General features: G+C 48.5%; 1 long non-coding RNA gene across 1 annotated transcript; it reads right to left on the reverse strand.

Annotated features, from left to right (window-relative positions):
• Nucleotides 1–382: 382 nt before the first annotated feature.
• Nucleotides 383–5,700, reverse strand: LOC138420361 (uncharacterized). Its single transcript, XR_011249224.1, has 2 exons — nucleotides 5,439–5,700; nucleotides 383–965 (listed from the first exon to the last, which is right to left on the reverse strand). It is a non-coding gene; the product is annotated as an uncharacterized lncRNA (long non-coding RNA).
• Between the last annotated feature and the right edge of the window lie 1,330 nt (nucleotides 5,701–7,030).

Raw genomic sequence — 7,030 nt, forward strand, 5'->3', positions numbered from 1 at the left:
CGGGTTTTTTAAATTAAATTGTTTATGTTTATCGCTGTTTTCGTCCTATGTGTTTACTTACTCATTTCGGTTGTTCTGAGTCTTGGTTCCGGCATGTGTGTTCTTTGTGGTGGTACCCGGGCTTCTCTAGTTGCGGTGAGCAGGCTCCAGAGCATGAGGGTCAGTGGTCGTGGCACGTGGGCTTGGTTTCTCCGCAGCATGTGGGATCCCAGTTCCCAGATCAGGGATCGAACCCATGCCCCCTGCACTGGAATGTAGATTCTTAACCACTGGACCTCCAAGGAAGTTCCTACTTTTTATTATTACAAGTAATAAATGTTCACTGAGGAAAATGAGAATATGCCAAGAAGGGAAGAAGTAAACAACACCCATAGTCCTATGGTTAAGAGTTAATCACTGTTACCATATTTAATACTTGATGGTTTATAGCACAAGATTTTTGCTTGACAAAGCTTACACCTCTCACATTCTTTGCATATGTGGTCTTCAAAGTTATTGGGGTGGTTGTAGAGATTAAGAACCATCTTAAGAATAAGAATAAGGTGCCTTATTGGGAGAGGAGGGGATGGACTATCTGACTGTGAACACAACCTGATACTCGGGAGGTGATACCAATGGAGGTTGCTGCTAAGTCCCTTCAGTCGTGTCCGACTCTGTGTGATCCCATAGACGGCAGCCCACCAGGCTCCCCCTTCCCTGGGATTCTCCAGGCAAGAACACTGGAAGGGGTTGCCGTTTCCTTCTCCAATGCATGAAAGTGAAAAGTGAAAGTGAAGTCGCTCAGTCGTGTCCGACTCTTAGTGACCCCATGGACTGGGGTCACTCCACCAGGCTCCTCCATCCATGGGATTTTCCAGGCAAGAGTACTGGAGTGGGGTGCCACTGACTTCTCTGCTGTTAGTGGGTAGGAAAAGGACCCTCTGCCATGTTCTGCTGCGCAAGAGAGAGACATAAGCAAGCAGCAGCTTGAAAAATAATACAAGAAAGAAGAGGAAGAAGAGACATTGTTATTTTGCTTTCATTTACAAACTTGGAGTTACGTAATGCATGGCTGATAAAACATTTTTGCTACTCTTAAGCTCTTGCTTCTCCACCCCTAAAGTGTGGTTCTCATTCAGATGATCTGTAATGGAAGCTAAAGTTCAAGACATCCCAGGCAGCAGGATGGAGCAAGCAATGACTAAAGAAGGGGAAAGGTTCATTCCAGCTTCCTTTAAAAAAGGTTTGAGCAAGTTGTTACCCTCTGCTTACATCTCATTGGCCAGAGTTTAGTCTCAGGACTTACCTACCTGCAACAGAGTGTGAGAAAGTAGTCTTTAGTCAAGATACTAACATACAGAGGTTGTATCCCTGTGGAGGAAATGGGAGGTTGACAGGAAACTCATTTCATGGGAGGAGATGTCTGGACTGTGATCACGGCTCCACACTGGAGCTGATACTGCCCTGGGGATAGTTTGATGGGATACAGTAGAAGGCCAGATCAGGAGCCTCTCTTGATCAACCCCCACCCCAGCCTAGCCCCAAGAGTGTTCTCTGGGATTATTGGTTCTGCAAGTAAAGAGCTCAGGCCCAGTTGGTGCCAAGTGAGAGGTTCACTGTTTCATCTTTCCCTCTGCCTACTGCCATCTATCTAAGGTGCTATCACAGCCATGGGCAGGGCAGCTTATGTCTGATGAGAGGTGCAGACCCAAAAGGATCCAAAGGAAGGAGTGGTCTTCAGATAGGTGGACGTGGGGCACTGAAATGTCTCCAGTATGAAGATGATATTCAAGTCAAGTCTAGAAAGAGGATTGGGGTTTGCTGAGTGGGTGGGGAGGAGGAGGGAAGTGGATGGTCCTGCTGCGGAATGAGTGACTGGGGAAGCTGTGTGGCCTGTCGGTGTGACTAGGGCACAGGAGTGATGGTGAGAGGTCAAGAGGGGAAGGGAAGCTGGGAAGATTGAGGAGGGTTCTGTGGGCTCCACCAGGAGGCAGGGGAGCAGGGAGCGGTAGGAGCAAGACCAAGCTGCACTTGCTCTTGTCTTGAGAGAGGCTTTGCCGCACCCCGTTAGGCTCTGACGAGGAAGAGGGCTTGAGATAGGTGGAGGTCCTCCGGGACCAGTGATGCTGGCTTAGGGCAACCAGGAGACCGGGTCCCTGGCTCTGGGTGTGAGGGCTGTGAGGCCAGGTGGTAGGGCAAGGTGAAGGAATAGTTCTTAGGGTCAGAGGGCATAGCCGTGAGCTATAGTTAGGTCCAGGAATGGAGGCCTGTGTAGCTATCTCCTTTGAAGAAACTGAGACGAACCCACAAATGAGGGACTCCCTGATCAGCCTCATCCTACCTGGTCAGCGCTTTTAGACAAATCGGGTCTCTGCAGGTCCCTGACTGGGCACCCTCACCGTCAGATGCCTGTACAGAGACAGTAGTATTACATGGGAACTCAAGATGGGGGTTTGAATTCTAGTTCTATAGCCTACTTGACTTCACTGAGCCTCAGTCTTCTCATCTATACAATGGGAGTAGTAATAAGATCAGCCTCAAAGTGCTGTGTGATGAAATGATTGAATGGGAGGTGATCAGCCAGGAAGCAGCCTGGCAGACTGTGAGGATCCCGGTCTTAACGAGGCAGCAGGAGGCCTGAAGCAGGACTGACTTCCTGGGGGTCAGCCAAGCCCCTCCGTCCATCTGCCCTCCTCTGGAGGGAAGGTCCACGAAGAACTGGCAGTGCCAGGGCCCCTTCTAGGGCCTGCAGACTCTGCTGACCGAGCCTCCTCCTGTACTAATCAGGCCCGTGCGGTGGAGTGGAGTAGCAGGGCCTGGGTGCACTTGGCTAATCAGTGTGCATTCTTAGCTGCTGCAGTTGAATATTTTAACTAGGAGATTTCCTCCCCTGAGTTGATTGTAGCATATCCACGCACCAGCCTGGGACAGGGCTTGCCAGGGCAGAAGGCCAGGAAGCCGAAGAGACGGGCTTGTTTTTTAGGACTCTAAGCAGTGAAGTGAGTTCCAGATGGGCAACACGATTACCCGTTTCCTTTGTAACTCAGATATCCAAGTGGCCATTCACTCTGTTTGGGTCCACATACCGTTAGCAGAGAGAGTAATAATGGCGGCTTGTTCATGTATTTTTCCACTCATTCTCCAGCCCATCCATCTTTTCTCCCTGTCATCTACCCTTTCATCTACCTGTTGGTCCATCCATCTGCCCATCCTTTAATAATCTGTGCCTTCCCAGTCTCCAGGCTCTTCCACACATTCTTTCCTTTTCCATCCTAGCCTCATACCTGAGGCCCTCACCCTGCCTGATGGGAGGAAACCTCAGCCCCACCTGCAACTCCCTGAGGCTTTCTGGGGAGTGTTTCCTTGAGGTGGCTGTTGCTGTCACTTCCTTCCATGAGGTTTCGTTGTGGGCTTCTCCCCTCATCCTCCCCAGCTTATCCTGACTTCTCCTCCCTAACAGTTTGTGCCCAACATGGACACAGCACCTGTCTTACTCTCCAAGTCTCCCCTGACATACAGTTGTCACAGGTAATGGATGGTATTGAGAACATTCTAAGGAAACTGTGACCCAGAGAAAGAAAACTTAAAATTTACCCTTTAGTATCAGTGTTCTCAGGCTTCCCAGACGGTGCTAGTGGTAAAGAACCTACCTGCCAAGGCAGGAAATATCAGAGACACAGGTTGCACCCCTGGGTCAGGAAGATCCCCTGGAGGAGGAAATGGCAACCTACTTCAGTATGCTTGTCTAGAGAATCCCATGAGCAGAGGAGCCTGGCGGACTACAGTCCACGGGGTCATAAAGAGCGACACAACTGAAGCGACGTAGCGTGCGGACATCAGTGTTCTCATGGCCCATCACAGGGATGCCTGTCCCTGCCTGTCTCCCTGGTCCTGGGGGGAGGGGCCAGGAGGGGTGCTACAGCTCCCCCTCAGCTCAGCATCTTCTCTCATCTCTTTTCTCTCTCTGGGTCCAAGACTATGACACCTGTACCTCTCACTCATCAGGAGTAACTAACCAGAACCAAAGGAAAAATTGCCATTCTTTTAACATTAAAAAACAAAAAAGTACATATATGGGCCCTTGTCCATAGGGCAGATGATTGATGATTATTCTGTAATGAAGGTGACCCTGAATTTCCTTAATCTACACTTTTAGATGGGGCTTCCCCAGTGGCTCAGTGGTAAAGAATCCACCTGCAACGCAGGAGATGTAGGTTTGATCCCTGAGTCAGGAAGATCCCCTGGAGGAACGCATGGCAACCCACTCCAGTATTCTTGCCTGGAGAACCCCGGTCACAAAGAGTCAGACTCAACTGAAGCAACTAAGCACAGCACACTTTTAGATTAAGCCTGAGCCTTGTCTCTTTATGAAACCAAGAGACCAGTTAAACTCTTTTTTTTCTCAAGAAAAAGTGGCCAGGTTTCTCTAGATTATAAAACTTGAGTGGACCTTTCCTGCTTTTATCCTGGTATCCACCCTACATCCTCTTATCCTCCAATCCATGTTCATTTTTTTTATTTGCCCAACAGATATTTAAGGCCTTCAGCTGAGTATGGAAGCTACAACAGTGAATGAAACACACAGCCTGTGTTTTCACATACACAGGGTGGCTGGGAGAGGATATAGTAAATAAATATATAAGACGTACTTCAACAGAAATAAGTGCTAGGAAGGGAAAATGCATCCAAGCAGACTCCCATCTAACTGGCTGTTTATTTCTTCACGTGTCTGTTTTTGCTCATTCATTGCTTCAGGCATCAATAAACAAGGGCTCGATATTTGTCATTTATTTGGCACTAGGCCTGGTGCTGGAGACTTGAATACAAAAAAAAAAAAAAAAAGACCATGACCTTTTGCTTGAAGCAGGCACAGACTGATAAGTGTGGAAAACAGATAAACACCTCACAATGATACAGAGAGGCTGGAACTAGAACAGAGATGCTCATGGGCCAGTAGAAGCCAGAGGAGGAAAAAAGTACCGCTGCAATCGGAGGCTGAGGGCAGGCTTCCTGGAGGTGGTGTCATTTCATCATGACTTGGCAGATGGGAAGGAATTTGCCCAGGCAGAGAAGAAGGTAAGGGTATTGAGGGCAGGGAGGAGAGCAGGCAGTAAGACCCAGGGTTTTTCCTGCAATGGGGTGGAGTTGCCAGTGGCCAGAGAGTGTGCCTGGAGGAGAAATTGCCCTGGATGAGGCTGGGCTGTTTCCCATGGAAGCTCCACAGGAGAAGAGCCTGATAGCTGAGCCTGCTGAAAAGGGGCACAAAAGCGGGGTTGAGGCTGCAGAAGATACAGGGAGAGAGAAGAGGAGAGGGTTGGCTCTGTGGAGAGGGAAAAGGAGCGATTCCAGAAGTATTTGGAAGCCCAGCCTCTGCACTCACTACCTGCTGGGGTGTGTTTGGCTTCGCGGGGAGAAGCCTGTTGCTGCAGGGTAAATTCTCCCTGGTTGCCTGCACTTACCTCCCAGTGTGCTAATGAGAGCAGAACTTCAGGAGATGCCAGAGCCTGCTATTTAGCGTTTGTCGAGTGGAGCAGGGTTGGATGGAGGTGCTGCCAGTCAGACAAGGAGAGCGGGCTGGCACTGGGACCCCCCTCTGCAGGATGAGCCCCAGGCCTGGGGAAGGCAGGACTGGGGACAGCAGAGCCAGGAGCTCCATGTGGGAGGAAGGCGAATGTGCTGGAAAGCAGGGAAGGGTGCTCTGAGCATGGCAAGTCGGCTCCTGGAATTCTTGGAGACACCCAGCGGGGCAGGTCATGTGGCTGGATAGTAGCGTGAAGCATTAACTTTTGCATTTTGACCCCAGGACCGTCCCTCTTCTGGCTACCAGACATGAAAGAATGCTGGCTGGGTAATTTTTTTCCACCTGAAAGGGATTAAAGCAAAGTAAAACAAAAACAAGTTTTCCCTGTGTCAGAAAAGGAAAAACTGAAGCATATGTGAGAGTGAAGTCTAGATTGCTGGAACAAAGAGGGTTAAAAATGCGATGTCTTAAAGAAGATGGAGGTTATTGCACCTTGGCCTCACCATCCTCAGGTGAGAGGGGATCTGGTGGGCCACAGTTTGGCTCCATGAGGATTCTTGGGGATCCAGGTGCCCTCCATCCTGTGGCTCCATCATCCCTAGAATAATAATCTCAGCTTCATGGACAATGTGGGTTACAGACACATCTGTGTTCCAGCTTGTGGGAGGGGGGCAAGTACACTGGGAGATTTCATGGTCCAGTAAATTTTCACTTCTATTTTGGTCTGTCAAAAACAGTAGGAATAAACTTCACAGAGGGAATAAACTTCCCTGCCCCAGTTCCAAGTTTAGGCCTTAAGAGGCACCATAAGTTTCCATCTGATCCTCTGGGAGCTTCTGACTTCAGCCATGAGAAGAACCTGCCCAAGGTGACTACTGTCTTGGGAGCCTCTGTGTGGGAACAAGACATGTGGGGCAGATCTGAACTTGACCTAGGACTGGAAATGAAGCTGCTACTTTGAGACCCATGGATGTGTCAAAAATAAATACTCACACTTGCTTACCACTGAATTTTGGGGTGGTTTTATGCATTATTACTGCAGCAAAAGCAAGTTGATACGAAGTGTGGAATGAGGGCAAGCAACTTTCTTTTAAGTAAGCAGGAGTGAAGGTTAGAAAATTAATATTAATCATATGATTATAGTTAGCTGCAAGGGAGGCTGAAAGATATAGTCTGTTGTGGCACAATCCGATGTCCAGTTTAAAAGAAGAGCTATGGACATAAAAATATGCTCATTAGTAGAGAAGTTCTAATTAAAGCCGTGGAGCAATGCTGCTAAACTCTCACTAGAATGGCTGAAAGGGTTGATCATTCTGGGTGCTGATGAGGATGCAGAGCAACTGGAATTCTCAGACACCACCTGTGGGAATGTAAAATTACAACCACTTAGAAAAATGGCGTGGCAGTTAAGCAGAAGGCTAAGCATACCTCTACCCTATGATCCAGACAATACACTTCTATATATTTACCCAGGAGAATAAAAACATATGTTTGTACAAAGACTTGTGTGAATGTAGCAGCTTTATTTGT

Source organism: Ovis canadensis, chromosome 15 (genome assembly GCF_042477335.2).
Source record: "Ovis canadensis isolate MfBH-ARS-UI-01 breed Bighorn chromosome 15, ARS-UI_OviCan_v2, whole genome shotgun sequence".
Taxonomy (NCBI): Eukaryota; Metazoa; Chordata; class Mammalia; order Artiodactyla; family Bovidae; genus Ovis; species Ovis canadensis.